At 54.2% G+C, this 15,681-nt stretch overlaps 1 protein-coding gene and 1 pseudogene across 3 annotated transcripts in view; one reads left to right on the forward strand and one right to left on the reverse strand.

Annotated features, from left to right (window-relative positions):
• Positions 1 to 15,681, reverse strand: part of LOC101934969 (uncharacterized) — a 38,190-nt gene that overhangs the window by 17,573 nt on the left and 4,936 nt on the right. The window contains exon 1 of one of the 3 annotated variants that reach the window (XR_010592167.1): positions 3,763 to 4,006. The exons of the other annotated variants lie outside the window; for them this stretch is intronic. The gene's annotated coding sequence lies outside the window, so the exon portion shown is untranslated. Of the gene's footprint in view, positions 1 to 3,762; positions 4,007 to 15,681 lie in introns of those variants that run through there. 3 annotated transcript variants of the gene reach the window in all.
• Positions 10,659 to 13,007, forward strand: LOC135975235 (protein NYNRIN-like; annotated as a pseudogene).

Here is a 15,681-nt window from a genome sequence, read left to right on the forward strand (position 1 = left end):
TGACCCACCTTGCCAAAAGAGTTTGTTTTCAGAGCTTGATTTTGTTTTCTGAGCTAGTTTCTAAATTTCCAAGCTTTATTCTTAGTCTATTAGTCTCTTAGTTTTAATTGTAAGTTTTAAGTCAGTTAGGTAAGTAAAACTAAGTTAGCTTCCATAGCTCTTCGCTTTAGCTTCTCCTAAGCTCTGCACCTCCCACTGAAGAATTGGGGAACCTGGACCTGAACTCTCTTGGCATGCCAGAGGCTGGTCCTTTGTCTTTTACCACCAGGTTATCAAGGAAGGGTGTGAGTATATTAATCAAAAGCTTTATAGTATATAACATCATATGTATCTTTAAAATAATAGCACTGCATTTTTAATTCTGATTATTTTCCCAATTGATTACACTTTGATTACTATTCCATTTATTGTAATAAAAGTCTTTAAGATTGTATTTGTCTCAGTGTGAGCATCCTGTCATACCCCCTGAGGTCCTTGGCATACTCTGTGTGTCACAAAGCTTTGTCCTTGTCTCCATGGGTCCCACGCTTCCAGGTGGATTTTGCTAGCCTCAGAGGCTCACTGTGACCCTCCACGTAGCCCTTCTTTCTCTAGAGGCAACGGTCACAGCCTACTGAGGCATTTTCATCAGAAGCCAGCAAGGGAGGCGAGGAGAAGCAACCCTCCCTCGCACAGTCTCTGTTGTCTCCCAGTCTCAGTGATTAATCAGGGAGGAGAGGGGGGGAGCCCAGGCCCACCCTCTACTCCGGGCTCCAGCCCAGGGACCCTATAGTAGCAGCTATGGTAGCTGACTTTTTGGAAATAGGATGCATACAATTCCCTGGGCCACTTTCCCACAGCAGCCCTCACTTCCTCAATACCTACTTCACCGTTACCTCAGGGCCTCCTTCCTTGCACCTGAAATGGTTTGTACTGCTCAGTTCCTCCAACAGCACAGCTTCCTCCTACAGCTCCTGACACGCACACCCAACTGACTAACTGGGAGGCTTTTAACTTGTTTCAGCCAGCCACTAATTGGCTTCAGGTGTTCCAATCAACCTAGCTATCTTCCCTGCCTTCTGGAAAGATCTTAATTGGCCCCAGGTGTCTTAATTGACCTGGAGCAACTGCCATTTACTTATTCTAGTAACAGGGATTTGTTTAGCCTGGGGCTAATATATTCTGGATCCCAACAGGACTACTTTTCTATAGCCATCTGGCCTTGCCCCATCACAGTAGCCTGATTCTGGGACAAGAACCTTATTGTCTTCTGATCAGATTAATTGGTGAGCCTATAACCCATACTATCCAAATTAATAATATTAACCTCCGAAATTAGGTAACAGAATTTGTGAGCCAGCCAGGAGACTCGAGGAGCATCTGACAGGAATTTTTAGGAATTCCAGGCATCTTTAGACCCTTGGGAATCTCACCAGAGGCAAAAGTGAAGAGTTAAATATAGAGAGCTAGAGTCTGACAGTCAACTAACTGACTGTCTTAGAGCACAGGAAACCTGATTTTCTGAGACTGCTTCTTAGCAGTGGCCCCAGTATTTCCTGTTTCATATTGTCGTTTGACTTAGAGTTTTGACTTAGAGGGTTTTTTTTCCATTCTTTTCTAGCCAGAGGTTTTGTAGTCTAATCATGCAAGATAAAAAGTAATAAAGAGTAATACACCTCTACCCGGATATAACGCTGTCCTGGGGAGCCAAAAAAATCTTACTGCGTTATAGGTGAAACCGCGTTATATGGAACTTGCTTTGATCCGCTGGAGTGCGCAGCCCCACCCCCCCGGAGCGCTGCTTTACCGCGTTATATCCGAATTTGATATATGACCTTACATCAGGTCATGTTATATCGGGGTAGAGGTGTAGTATTATTTAAAGTGATGCATGCTGCAATCATTTAGTCCCCTCAGTTCTCCCAGGCTGCACCCCGATCCATTTGCCTGAGTTTCTCCCAGCTGTTTGGCAGGTCCTGACAGGGGAAAGAGACCTCTCAATCAGCTGGAGCACATTAGCCATCAAGGGAAGAGAGGGGAACTCGCCCCCATCCCCTTTTGTTTTCCTGGGATTTGTTGAAATAAGTGTGAAAACCGGTTTGGGGTGTTATTTCTTATTTGTCTCTTTGAAGGGATGGGTCAGTTCCAGAGTTAAGAGCAGCAGAGTGTTCATCATACAGTTTATTATCTAGACTAGCCAATAGTGAAATGAAGTTCTTTATTTTAGATTGTAAATGAATTCTATTTTACATGTTAAGATGAGTGGAGCAAGGGCAAGAGTAGACTCTGTAGGAGTTGCCCACAGTACGGCTTTGGAAAACTTTGCCAGAAATATGCAACAGAGGGTCCTGTGGCACCTTTGAGACTAACAGAAGTATTGGGAGCATAAGCTTTCGTGGGTAAGAACCTCACTTCTTCAGATGCAAGAAGTGAGGTTCTTACCCACGAAAGCTTATGCTCCCAGTACTTCTGTTAGTCTCAAAGGTGCCACAGGACCCTCTGTGGCTTTTTACAGATTCAGACTAACACGGCTACCCCTCTGATACTTTGCCAGAAATATGTTCAGGAACATGGAGGAGGTTTAGTACAACAAGAGATAGTGAGATGATATCTGAGCATTGTAACCCAGGGGGTTTTGTGGGTGAGGTGTTTGATGTAGAAACAGAGCAGAAGAAAAGAGAGGCTAACCTGGTGCAAGGAATAGCTGTTGAATGTCTGCTCGTGGTTTGCAGTTCGTTGGGGAGGAAATTGAAAAAGAAATTAGAATTACTGAGAAAAGCCCAGCAAACTTTGGAGAAGAAAGATAAGGCTATTTAGGAGTTAACAAATTGGCTGCATGTAGTTTTGGAGGAGCGATTAGTACTTTTTCAGAAGAAGCAGGAGTTAGAGAAAAAGTTAGAATGAAGTAGGTATCAGCTACGAGAAGCAGGAGAGGAAATATGCTGATGGCAGGAGTGAGCGGCTGCCAGCTTAAGATCACTGGACGGTTATAAATCGACTGTGGTCGGCTGGTGGAGGGAATCAGAGAGTTGGAAAGTGTTTGTGATGGGTTAGAGCAGGGGTGGGCAAACTTTTTGGCCTGAGGGCCACATTGGGGTGCGAAACTGTATGGAGGGCCGGGTAGGGAAGGCTGTGCCCCCCAAACAGCCTGGCCCTCACCCCCCATCTGACCCCTCCCACTTCCCGCCCCGGCTGCCCCCCTCAGAACTCCCAACCCATCCAACCCCCCGCTCCTTGTCCCCTGACCGCCCCCTCCCAGGACCCCCCACCCCTAACCGCCCCCCAGGACTCCACCCCCTATCCAACACCCCCTGCTCCCTGTCCCCGGTCTGCCCCGACCCCTATCCACACCCCTGCCCGCCCTCCTGGGACTCCACCCCCCATCCAGTCCCCCCTGTCCCCACGTGGCTACAGGGGAGGGGGAACAGCAGGGGAGGGGCCGGGGGTGAGCCTCCCCAGTGTGGAGCTCAGGGGCTGGGCAGGACGGTCCCGCGGGCCGGATGTGGCCCGCGGGCCATAGTTTGTTCACCTCTGGGTTAGCGAGAGATAAGACTTGTAGCAGCGCTGAGTGAGTGCCCACTGTTGAAAGCTGCTTGAGAGAAAGAGCGAGCACAGAGGTACACGTGGAGGCTCAGATTGTGAGAGAGAGAGGAGATGAGTTAGAAGAGGAGGACGTAATGGTCCCCGTCCCCATTAGTATGGTGGAACCGATGGGGATAGAGCAACCTGTGGGGCCAATTACTAGAAATAGGGCGAGTGAGTTAGCTCAGGCTGGCACAGTACCTTCAGGAGCGGAGCCGGAGCTGGAGTCTCAGGAGCCCCAGGGAGAGTCAGAAGAGGAAGTTAGCAGTTAGCAGTGCTGCAGAAAAGGGAAGTCCCAGTGTGGTACAGCTGGTGGTGGAGTCAAATGCCATTAGAGGAGGTGATTGGTGACGCAAAGGATGAGACAAGCGGAGCAAAGGGGGAGGCGATATCCTCTCCTCTGTTAGTGTCTGCCCCGATAGTGAAGATGCGGTGTCATAGGTGACACTAGCTCTGTGCGCACGGGGTATGCCAGGTGTGCCTGGGCACACCCTAATGCCCTCTCAGAAGCAGCCGGCAGGGCACCATGTCCCTGGGGTTGGGGGGGGGTTGCTCCAGGCACCGCCCCCCACAGCTCCTATTCGCTGGGAACAGGGAACTGCGGCCAATGGGAGCTTCGGGGGAGGTACCTGGAGGCGTGGCAAGAGTAGCGTGCAGAGCCGTATGCTGCCCCGCCCCCCCGGGCTGCGCGGGGACATGGTGAGCGGCATGGGGCCAGGGCAGGCAGGCAGGGAGTGCGCCGCTGCGGGTAAGCGGCGCCGGAGGCGCCCGAACCCCTCCTGCACCCTGCCCCCCCTCTGCCTGCACCCTGTTGAACCGGGCTCCCCTTCCCCAGGGCCGGGCCCGGCTGCTTTAACAGCCCCATATGCTCGCTGGCAGCCTCCCACCCGGCAGCACCAACACAGCTGCTTAAGGTGGCCCGTGGGGCTCACGGGGGCGCTGCCGCAGCCTCCCGCCCCCAAGGCAGCTTCCCCTTCCCAGCGCCCGGGGCCCCAAACCTGCCTGCGCTCCGAGCGCCGGCCGCGGTCCCAGGCACCGCCTGGGGGGGTCAGGCCGCCCCCAAGCCCAGCCCACCTTAAGTGGGGCCCGGGAGCCAGCGGGCCCGGAGCAGAGGGCAAGCCTGACCCACAGGCCCCCCCGGAGCTCAGCTCCCCAGCGCTGTTCGGGGGCTCCGGCCCGGCTCCCTCGGCCTTGAGTCCAGCCCTGAGCACCCTGCCTGCACCTCACCCCCCATCCCCCTGCCCTGAGCCCCTCCTGACCCCAACCCCCTGCCCTGAGCCCCCTGCCTGCACCCCTCCTGCACCCCAACTCCCTGCCCTGAGCCGCTGGCTGCACCCCAACCCCAACCCCCTTCCCCGAGCCCCCTCATACACCCCGCACCCCTCCTTTGCCCTAATCCCTTGCCCTGAGCCTCTTCCTGCACACCGCACCCCTCCCACACCCCAACCTTTATGATGTTCGCCTTTAAAAAAAAAAAATTCCCTGGGTGCACACCCTAATGAAATGTGCTGCGCACGCCTATGCAGAGATGGGCAAACTACGGCCCGTGGGCCACATCCAGCCCACAGGACCATCCTGCCCGGCCCCCGAGCTCCTGGCCTGGGAGGCTACCCCCAGCCCCTCCCCTGCTGTTCCCCCTCCCCCGCAGCCTCAGCTCGCTCCGCCGCCGGTGCAATGCTCTGGGCGGTGGGGCTGTGAGCTCCTGGGGCAGCGCAGCTGTGGAGTTGGGGCCTGACCCAGTGCTCTGTGTTGGGCGGTGGTGGCGGCGGCGTGGCGCGGCTCCAGACGGGCAGTGCGGCTCCAGGCAGCGCAGTTAGGGGACAGGGAGATGGGGGGGTTGAATAGAGGGCAGGGGAGTTTGGGGTGGTGGTCAGGGGGTGGGAGTGTGGATAGAGTTCGAGGCGGTCAGAAGGCGGGGAATGGGGGAGTTGAATGGAGGCAGGGGTCCCGGGGTGGCAGTCAGGGGACAGGGAGAAGGGGAGGTTGGATGGGGCAGGGGTTCCGGGGGGCCGTCAGGAATGAGAGGAGGGGTTGGATGGAGCGGCGGGGGGCAGTCAGGGGCGGGGGTCCGGGGCGGGGACGGTCAGGGGACAGGGACTGGCGGTGTGTGGATGGGACAGGGGTCCCGGGTAGGGTGACCAGACGTCCCGATTTTATCGGGACTGTCCCGATATTTCCTTGTTTGTCCTGCGTCCCGACCGACATGCTGCCCCCACTCCGGGGCCGCCGCGGGATAGCACCAGCTGGGCAGCAGCCCAGACGCGACTGGCCAGGGGCTGGGCGCAGCGTACGCGCTGCTGGGTTCCCGCAGCAGGCCCCGGCTCGGGGGGTTCGGGGGCGCCAGAGCCGCAGCCGCGGAGCGCCATGGCCGCTTCCTCCCCCGCGGCAGTGGGAGCTGCAGCAGCGGCTGCTCCCGAGTCCCGTTGGCCGGGGGTGAGAACAGCCGCCGCCTGGCCCCGCGGGCCGCCCCCCTCCTCGCCCTACCACCCAACTGAGTCCTGCCTGCAAGGGACCAGGCCGGACTGTTACTCACCCCAGCCCCGCGCTTCCCCTGAGTCTCCCGGGCCTCCCTCCAGCGCTTGGGGAGGAAGGGTGTTTTTTTTTTGGCCCCCCCACCCCCGCGTCACCCCTCCCCTCCCCCCGCGTCCCGATATTTGTCTTGGGTGATCTGGTCACCCTAGTCCCGGGGGGGCTGTCAGGGAACAGGGAGTGTTGAATGGAGCAGGAGTCCCGGGGGGGGGGGCAGATAGGAGGTGGGGGCTGGGCCACAACCCCCTCCCCTAACTGGCCCTCCATACAATTTACGAAGCCCGATGCGGCCCTCAGGCCAAAAAGTTTGCCCCGCCCCTGGCTTAGACGGTGTGCCAATGACAATAAGGTAGGTCAACGTGGAGCCCCAGTTGCCATGCTTGGAGAACCACAAGCTAATCCCACAGTTAGGATTGAGGGACCTCCAGGGTTAGGCTGGGGTGTTCCGAAATTCCCTAAGGACCTGTGTTGTCAAAATGACTCTAACCCATGTAATAATCCTGGACTTTCGAGTGAGCGTATCCCTCGACAGGGTTATGTGTTTTGTTTGGACCCTGTGTCGGGGCCCAGGACCGTGATCCTTTCTTTTCAGATGAAGCCCAGAACCATCCGTGCCCGCAGGGGTCCAGATCACCGCCACCCTGCAGAGATGAGGACTCAGTAGTGACGATGTTTAAGGCAGTGCAGCGGACGCTTGAGGCTCAACGGCGGGATATTCAGGAACTTTGAGTGCGCTTGAATGAGCTGATACTAGAAGGCCAAGGCCCAGCCCTGTGGCCTCCATTGAGTCATTTTCTTCTATCCCATGGACAGGCTCCCCTCCTACAGGGTTGGTTACCTCCAAGAAGGTAGAAGGAGAACCCATGGACTATTTGTCTGCATAGTCTACAGCAGGGGTGGCCAAATTGTTTGGCCTGAGGGCCACATCAGGGTTCAGAAATTGCATGGAGGGCCAGGTAGGAGTCCACCCCCTATCTGACCCCCTGGCCCTGACTGACGCCCTGGACCTCACGCCTCCTAATCAACCCCCTCTGCTCCCTGCCCTCTGGGACCCCCTGCCCCTATCCCACCCCTCTGCCTCCTGCCCTCTGACCCCCCCCCACCCCGGGACTCCCTGCTGCTCTCCAACCCTCCCTGCTCCCCGCCCACTGACCGCCCCCAGGACTCCCTGCTGCTATCCAACGCCCCCCGCTCCCTGCCCACTGACCGCCCCCAAGACTCCCTGCTGCTATCCAACCCCCGCTGCTCCCTGCCCACTGACCGCACCGCCTGGAGCACCGGGGCTGGCGGCGCTGCAGCCGTGCCACTCAAGGCATCAGGGCTGGCGGCACGGCAAGCTGAGGCTGCAGGGGAGGAGGATAGAAGGGGAGGGGCTGGGGGTAGTCTCCCCGAGCGGGAGCTTGGGGCCAGACAGAAGGGTCCGGCGGGCCAGGTGTGGCCTGCAGGCCATAGTTTGGGGACCCCTGCTCTACAGAGTACCCGGCATGAGGCCAACAGGCCCCTTTAGGCTGGGATGCAAGCGGGAGACCCACAGTATCTGCAGTGGTAAGGGGCCATCACAGGAATTTTATCATAGATACTGGGGCAGCGATTAGCATTATCCATATTAAGGATCCCAGATCCTCTCCTCTGTCATCAGGGCATACAAAAATGCTATCAACTTTTGCAAGCAATCAGGTCATTGCCACACTGTCTAAACCAGGGGCGGGCAAAATTTTTGGCCTGAGGGCTGCATCGAGTTTTGTAAATTGTATGGAGGGTCGATTAGGGGAGGGGGTCATGGCCCGGCCCCCACCTCCTATTTGCCCCCCCCGGGACTCCTGCCCCATCCAACCCCCCAGTTCCGCTGCTGCCGCCACAGCCACCGCACAGTACAGAAACCGCGTCAGGCCGGGCTCTGCAGCTGCACTGCCCCAGGAGCTCACAGCCCCACCGCCCAGAGCATTGCGCCAGTGGCGGAGTGAGCCAGCTGAGGCTGCGGGGGAGGGGGGACAGCGGGGGAAGGGCTGGGGATGAGCCTCCCGGGCCAGGAGCTCAGGGACCGGGCAGGACAGTCCCGCGGGCCGGATATGGCCTGCGGGCCGTAGTTTGCCCAGCTCTGGTCTAAACCCACTGAAGTACAGGTAGGTCACCTGAGAAAGGTTCATACTTTCGCATTGATTAAATTGGCAGACCTAAGAAATAACCTACTGGGACCCGATTTCCTATACAAGCAGGGATGTGCTCTTGACTTGGTTAATCAGTTGTTGTGTTTTACTATAGAGCAGGTAAGGGATTACCCACCAGTGATTGTACCTGAGTGTGGCATGGTGTCTCCAGTGGAGGAATCTGAACTGAGGAGGGGTATGTTACGTTGCAATCTATATGATTTTATAAAAATATGCTAATGAGTGTGAATATAATGTAACTGGAATATGCTTCATGCAAAAGGTCTCTTGTAAGGTATCATTACAAAGTTTATAATCTACTGAGTGTGATCATCCTATTTGTATAAATGTACCACTCTTGTATCTGAAATTAGAAATATGAAATATAACTCTGAGGTCCTATTGTAGTTATGCAAAGTGTGGGCCATTATTGGTGGTTTGGAATCTTAATGGCTCCCATTAACCAGGACATTGTCTGCAGATGGCTCTCTTTTACTTGTAAGTCTTCCTGTATACGTGTGTGCTGGCAAGTGGGTAATGAAGTCTTACAGTGATATGTGATCATGTCACCTGACCTGGAATCCATCTTTAACCTGGTGCTTTTCCATTGAGAAGGAGGGGTGGGAACCCAAAGGGTCAAAGGATTCCCACCTTATGCAAAAGATATTTAAGGGGGTGGAACAGAACAAAGGGGGTGGCCATCATGAGAAATCCCCTAGCTACCACCTGAGCTGGAACAACGACTGTACCAGGGGAAAGGATTGTGCCCAGACTATGAAGGCATCCAGTCTGTGAAAGAAACTTACTGAAACATCTCTGAGGGTGAGATTTTATCTGTAATCAGTTTTATTATTGTATTAGGCTTAGACTTGCACGTTTTGTTTTATTTTGCTTGGTAATTCACTTTGTTCTGTCTGTTATTACTTGGAACCACTTAAATCCTACTTTCTGTATTTAATGAAATTACTTTTTACTTATTAATTAACCCAGAGTATGTATTAATACCTGGTGGTGGTGGTGGTGGGGGCAAACAGCTGTGCATATCTATCAGTGTTATAGAGAGTGAACAATTTATGAGTTTACCCTGTATAAGCTTTATACAAGGTAAAACGGATTTATTTGGGGTTTGGATCCCATTGGGAGCTGGGGCATCTGAGTGTTAAAGACAGGAACACTTCTTAAGCTACTTTCAATTAAGCCTACAGTTGTTAGGGGACATGGTTCAGACTTGGGTCTGGGTTTGCAGCAGGCTAGCGGGTCTGGCTTGAACCAGGCAGGGCACTGAAGTCCCAAGCTGCCAGAGCAGGAAAGCAGGGGCAGAAGTAGTCCTGGCACATAAGTTGGCAGTGCCCAAGGGGGGTTCTGTGATCCAACCTGTCCCAGGGTATAACTTGAAAAAAATTGTAACTAATCACGCAGACCAACCTGAGTTACAGGCTTTACTTTGCAAGCATGCGGATGCCTTTGCTAAACACAAACATGATTGTGGTTGTATAGCAGTCACTTTTGTTGATGAAGGAGGACATGTACCAGCCCAAAGACAATATCCTTACCCAGACCAAGCCAAACCATACATAGAAAAGACTATCAAGTCTTTACTGACACAGGAAGTTCTACGCAGACGTACTTCCACCGCCAATTCCCCTATTTAGCCTGTGAAGAAACCAGATGGTTCCTGGTGTCTCACAATTGATTACAGGCGCCTAAATCAGGTTGCACCCACTTGTGCCCATATAGTGGCCAAGATGCCAGATCTCATCATGTCCTTTGATCCAGAGGCTGCATGGTTTACTGTCCTTGAAATCAGTAACAGCTTGTAAACGTTACCATTGGCCTGCATTTCCCAGTACCATTTTGTGTTTAGATTCCAGGGGGTCCAATAATCCTGGACTCATTTACTCCAGGGTATAAAAATTCTCCAGCTTTATTCCATGCACAAATGAGGCAGGTACTGTTGCAATTCTCTAACCCAACTGTTCTGTTCCAATACATAAATGACCTTTGTCTAGCAACCCAGACCAAGAAGGAGCATTTGGAAAGGCTTGACAAGCTCCTGCAGACCCTAAAGGAAGCAGGCTTGAAATGTAACCCGGCCAAGGCACAGCTAATGGCCAACTGTGTCTCTTTCTTAGGTCTCACCCTGACAAAATGGGGTAGAACCCCAGCGCAACAGAAGGTAGTTGGAGATGCAATCCAAATGTTGCCTCTACCATGGGACCCAACAGCTTTAAGATCCTTTTTGGGTTTGACTGTGGACCACAGGGATTTCATTCCCAATTTTGCTTCCATTGCAGGTCCCTTGTAGCAAGTGTTAAAGAAGAGTGTCCAACGGGAATGGACCGAGCAACACACGGAAGCTGTATCCCAGCTGAAAGCAGACATTGTCAAGGCCCAAATCCTGAGATACCCAATCATCTGGAGGTGCCGGTGAATGTTAATGCATTAGCAGCTGTGACTTCTCAAGAGAGACATGGGAAAATCAGTCCTGTGGCCTATACCTCATGTTTAATGTCATCAATTGAGCTCAAGTACGACAATTGTGAAAAGTATTTACTGGCCACCAGTTGGACCCTACAGCACTTTTCTTTTCTAATTGGCCTCAGCCCAGTCATGTTACACTCATTGCACACCTCCCTTCAGTTCTTCCTGTCCAATAGGGTAAAAGATGGGCAAGTCTCACACGCTTGCCTAGCTCACTGGGCATTGCTACTGAAAGGAAAAGATATTGCAGTAAAACCTGTTGGTACACTAAGGCAGTTGACAACAAAGATGGTGTCATGTGTGTCCCGATCCTGATCAATTGGATCTAAGGGAGGAGATGAAAAAGAAGCTTTTCCGTTCATTGATCCAGGAAACAGATTCCTTTAAGAGATACCATTTCTTTTTTGACGGTTCTAGTTTTTACCATCAAGGAAAACCATATAGGTTTGGAATCTATGCAGCTCCGTCTGAGGGAAAAGGAGAGGCTTGGGAGAAGCATATTCATGCACTCCACATTTGGCCCAAGATGCTGAATTAGCACTGTGTGCAGTTCTCCATCACCACCGTAAACTAAAGCGTCTGTCTGTTTTCAGACTCAGCATGGGTGTGCAATTCTTTCGCAGCGTTTCTACCGTGTTGGGAAACAAATGGGTTCACGTCTGCTGATGGGTCACCTATTAAGTATGTGTCGCTGGTGAAATACATCCATTGGTGAGCAGTAAAAATCACTGTTCCAGGGTGGCTGATCAAAGTGAAAAAAATAAAGGCCCATTGCAAGTTAGAATGCTATGCTACAGAAAATGGGAAGGCTGATTGACCCAAGAAGGAGCCCGATCAGGGGAATCCTGGAAAGAAAGGGACCAGGTATATTCCATTACTACCATTAGTCTCTGGTGCTCAATTTCTGCAACTAAGATTGTACAGACTGATATACCTGACTTAAAAGAGATGCAGAAATTGGATAAGGACATAGTGAGGGTAATCCAAGAGCTTTCCAGGAGGTCACAAACATTAGATCCCCTGTACAGAAGATATGAACCGCATTTGCAGGTGGTGGATGGAGTTCTCATGTATAGAGGAGGTCCTTTTCCTGTGTAGGGAATTCCAGCTCACCTACGGAGGGAAATGATATACATGGTTCATGACACTCCTACGGGAGGACACCAAAGAGTGGACAAAACTATCAAGACTCTTGCATCGGTGGGATGGTGACCACTTCTTAGGATGGATGTGCAACAATATTGTAACAAGTGTGTGGCATGTGCTCAAGCTAACCCGACTCCATCCAAAATAAATGAGCCACTAAAATATCAGGTGTATGAAGCTCCGTGGATGGCTTTGCAGATTGACTTCATAGGTCCTTTCCCAAGGTCTCAAAGAGGTAATCAATACTTGGTGGTGGTTGTCAATCCCTTTTCAAAGTGGGTAGAGGCATTTCGTCTGAAGGCCAATACTGCAGAGGCCATAGCCAGGGTCCTATTAGAGCAAGTCTTCTTTCAATGGGGAATCCCTGCAAAGGTGGATTTGGACCAGGGATCACATTTTACCAGACAGTTCTTTAAGGACTGCCTTAAATTATTGGGAGTCCCACAGAGACTACACATCCCATACAAACCACAGTCATCTGGGATGGTGGAACGAACCAATTGGACTATAAAAGTGATGTTGAGGAAACTGGTTAATGCGAATGGGTGTAACTGGGATACTCTCATGCTTCTGATTCTAATGGCATTGAGAGCAACACCGGCTGTGTTTACTGATAAAACACCCTTTGAGGTGATGACAGGCTGAACCATGCAACTACCAGAACATTTAATCTGGCACACCAGTGGCACTCAATTAGAGGGAATAAAAATGATACCTACTTGCAGAATCTGCAAAAACATTTAAATCACATCCACTTGCAGGTAGCTGCTAAATTGGGGAAATCTAGATGCAAGGCAAAGGCCTACTTTGACAAAAACCAGAGAGAGAATACTTGGGAGGTTGGAGACCAAGTAATGCTGTTATCGTACAAAGCACCAGAACATGGGCTGTGTAATCGATGGATCGGACCCTTCTGAATCATTGGTAAACATAATTCAGCAGTGTATAAAATTTATGATAACGGGGCAAGCATAACAGAGGTAGAATCTACCATGCTAATCAGTTAAAGCTGTATCGATCATCCAGGTCACCGGAACAACTTCCTCCTCAGGACCTAGGTGAACAACCCCCAGTGGAATCGTGACATCTGGATTCCAGCCCTACAGGGGCGCTGGTGATGGGATGGGGCAGAGGGGTCTGTGGGAAGTCCTCTCCCCCTGGGGCGCTGGTAAGGGGATGGGGCAGGGCTGCACTGGGTGTCCTCCAGGGGCGCTACTGGGGGGGATGAGGCGGGGGGGATGAGTCTCCCTCGGGGGCGCTGGTGGGGGAGGATGGAGCAGGGGGTGCTGGGTCTCCCTCGGGGGTGCTGGTTGGGGGGGATGGGGCAGGGGATGCTGGGTCTCCCTCAGGGGGACTGGTGGGGGGGATGGAGCAGGGGATGCTGGGTCTCCCTCAGGGGGACTGGTGGGGGGGATGGGGCAGGAGGTGCTGGGTGTCCTCCAGGGGCGCTGGTGGGAGGGATGGGGCGGGGGGGGATGGGTCTCCCTTGGGGGCACTGGTGGGGGATGGGGCAGGATGGCGCTGGGTCTCCCCCAGAGGTGCTGGTCGGGGGGCTGGGACGATGGGGCTCCAGCTGCTCCACGGCAGCCAGAAACCCCTGACCCGGGCTTGGCGAGCCCCTCCCCCCCCAGCTATGCCAAATGGTATCAGCTGCTTGGAGAGGCGGGGCCGGATACCCCACGCTGCCAGTGCCTGCTCTCCTCAGGCCAGACAGCTGCTGCCCTCACCCTGTACATCCACTATTATAAACCCAGTACTGTTCTCCAGTGGCTCCTCCCCCTTTCCATTGACTCCGCCTTCTCCTACAGGCTCCTCCTTCCTCCCCCATACAATGCCCCGTTTCTCCCCCATGTCCCCTCCCCTTCCACCTCCCCTCTCCCACTCACACTTCCACCCCCTAGCCCTGCCCCCCTGAGCCGATTGAGCCCCTTCTCCTTGTTAAAGGGTCCCCGATTCTGTCCACCCCCAAGCTCTGCTCTCTGCCAGGGTCATGGCTGCTTCCCCAGAGGGTGGGATCCCTGCCAGACTCTTATCTGCATGGTCTGTATTGCAGCCAGCTCCTATCGGCCTATCCCGTGTCTGCAGCGGTTTGTACATTTCCAGTGGGGGGAGCAGGACATGACCAATTGGGGCTGAAGATTCCCCTGTTTGTGAGAGGGTCGGTGAATGTGTCATGGTACCTTTCCCCTGTAGGGGGCGCTGGCTCTGATCCAGCCCTAGGGCTGGGAGATGGGCAGCTCAGGGAGGTGGGAATGAGCCTTTCCCTGCTAGAGGAATTGGGGAAACACAATTTACGGATTTAAACAAATGCGGCTGAATATGTTCAAACCACCTGCAGCCCTGTATGAAGACTAATCTCATGCTTCCGTGCTTCCCCTGCAGGGGTCAGGCAGGAAGAGTTACCCCGATGCCCCATTGGCTCCCTGTATTCTGGGATGTTTTTTCACCTTCCTCTGAAGCATCATGGATCGTCCACAGCTGGAAACAGGACAGGGGGGCCGGACCCGCTATGCCCAGCACCCCCTGCCCAGAGACCCCTCCTGCTGACCTCCCACCACAACTGTACAGCACCCTGCACACCGTACCCCCTGCCCAACCCCCCCCCCCACAGATCCCCTACTGTCCAGCACCCCCTTCACAGTCCCACCATCACAGCTGTACAGTGCCCCATGTTCCGGAGGGAATTCTGCATCAAATTCTGTGCATCATATTTTAAAATTCTGATTTTTTTTTTAACAAAAAATGAATGTGGAAGCTCCACCATGGCAGTGGGGAGCACAGGCCACTGAGGTGGGAGAATACGCCTGGGACAGGGACTTGGCTGTGAGGCTGAACCTGACCCTGACACAGCACAAGGGCCAGGCCTGCCACAGAAACACCCTGGGGCCCTGCCCCTTTTGCGCCAGGCTCACCAGATGTGGGCAGGGAGGCTCAGCCTGGCAGCGAGATCCAAGTGCAGAGGGACCTGGTGTGGGGGGATCCAGATGGGGGTAGGAGGGTTCTGTGTGTGTGTGGGGGGGTAAGAGGGTTCTGTGGGGGGCAGTCTTGGTGCAGGCAGCTCAGTGGGGGATCTGGATGCACAGGGAGGTGCCAGGTGCAGGGGCAATGGGAGTCTGCAGGGGGGACCAAGTGAAAGTGGTTGGAGCTCGGGGTGTGTGTGTAGGTGGTTGGGGCTCATCGGGGTGGTATAGAGGCAGGGGAGCTGGGGCTTGTCAGTGGGAGGGATCGATGGGTCTGCTTAATAGGGGAGCCCCAGCTGCTGCCAAGGGGATCCACATGGTGGGCCCCCACTTCCCCTAAACCCCTTCTCTTCCCCATCCCATCATAGGTGCTGACTTTGGGTTTTGCCAGTGGGTGCCCCATCCCGGCTCCGCCCTTTCCCCCAGGGCCCCAGCCCCACTCCACCCAGGGCGGGTGCAAGGAAGTTTCACGCCCTAGGTGAAACTTCCACCTTGTGCACCACCCCCACCCAGCTAACCCTGCCCCCCGCGGCAGCTAACCACGCCCACCCCCCACCAGAGGAGCCCCCCCTGTGACAGGTATCCCCGTCCACCGCAGCAGCTAACCCAGCCCGCCACCCTGCCCTACATGGCAGAGTGGAGGTGATCTGGGGCAGGGAGTGGTTCCCCTGTGGGCCCCCCCTGTTACTGCGAGCAGCCCTCCCTGCGCCCCCCCACCCCAGCTCACCTCCACTCCATCTCCTCGCCTGAGCGGGCTTTTAGACGCCCTCAACCACCAGGCGCCCTAGGCGGCCACCTAATTCGCCTAGTGGTTGCACCGGCCCTGACTCCACCCCACCCCTTCCTGTCCCCACTCT

The sequence above is a fragment of the Chrysemys picta genome, chromosome 13 (assembly GCF_011386835.1).
Source record: "Chrysemys picta bellii isolate R12L10 chromosome 13, ASM1138683v2, whole genome shotgun sequence".
Lineage (NCBI taxonomy): Eukaryota > Metazoa > Chordata > Testudines > Emydidae > Chrysemys > Chrysemys picta.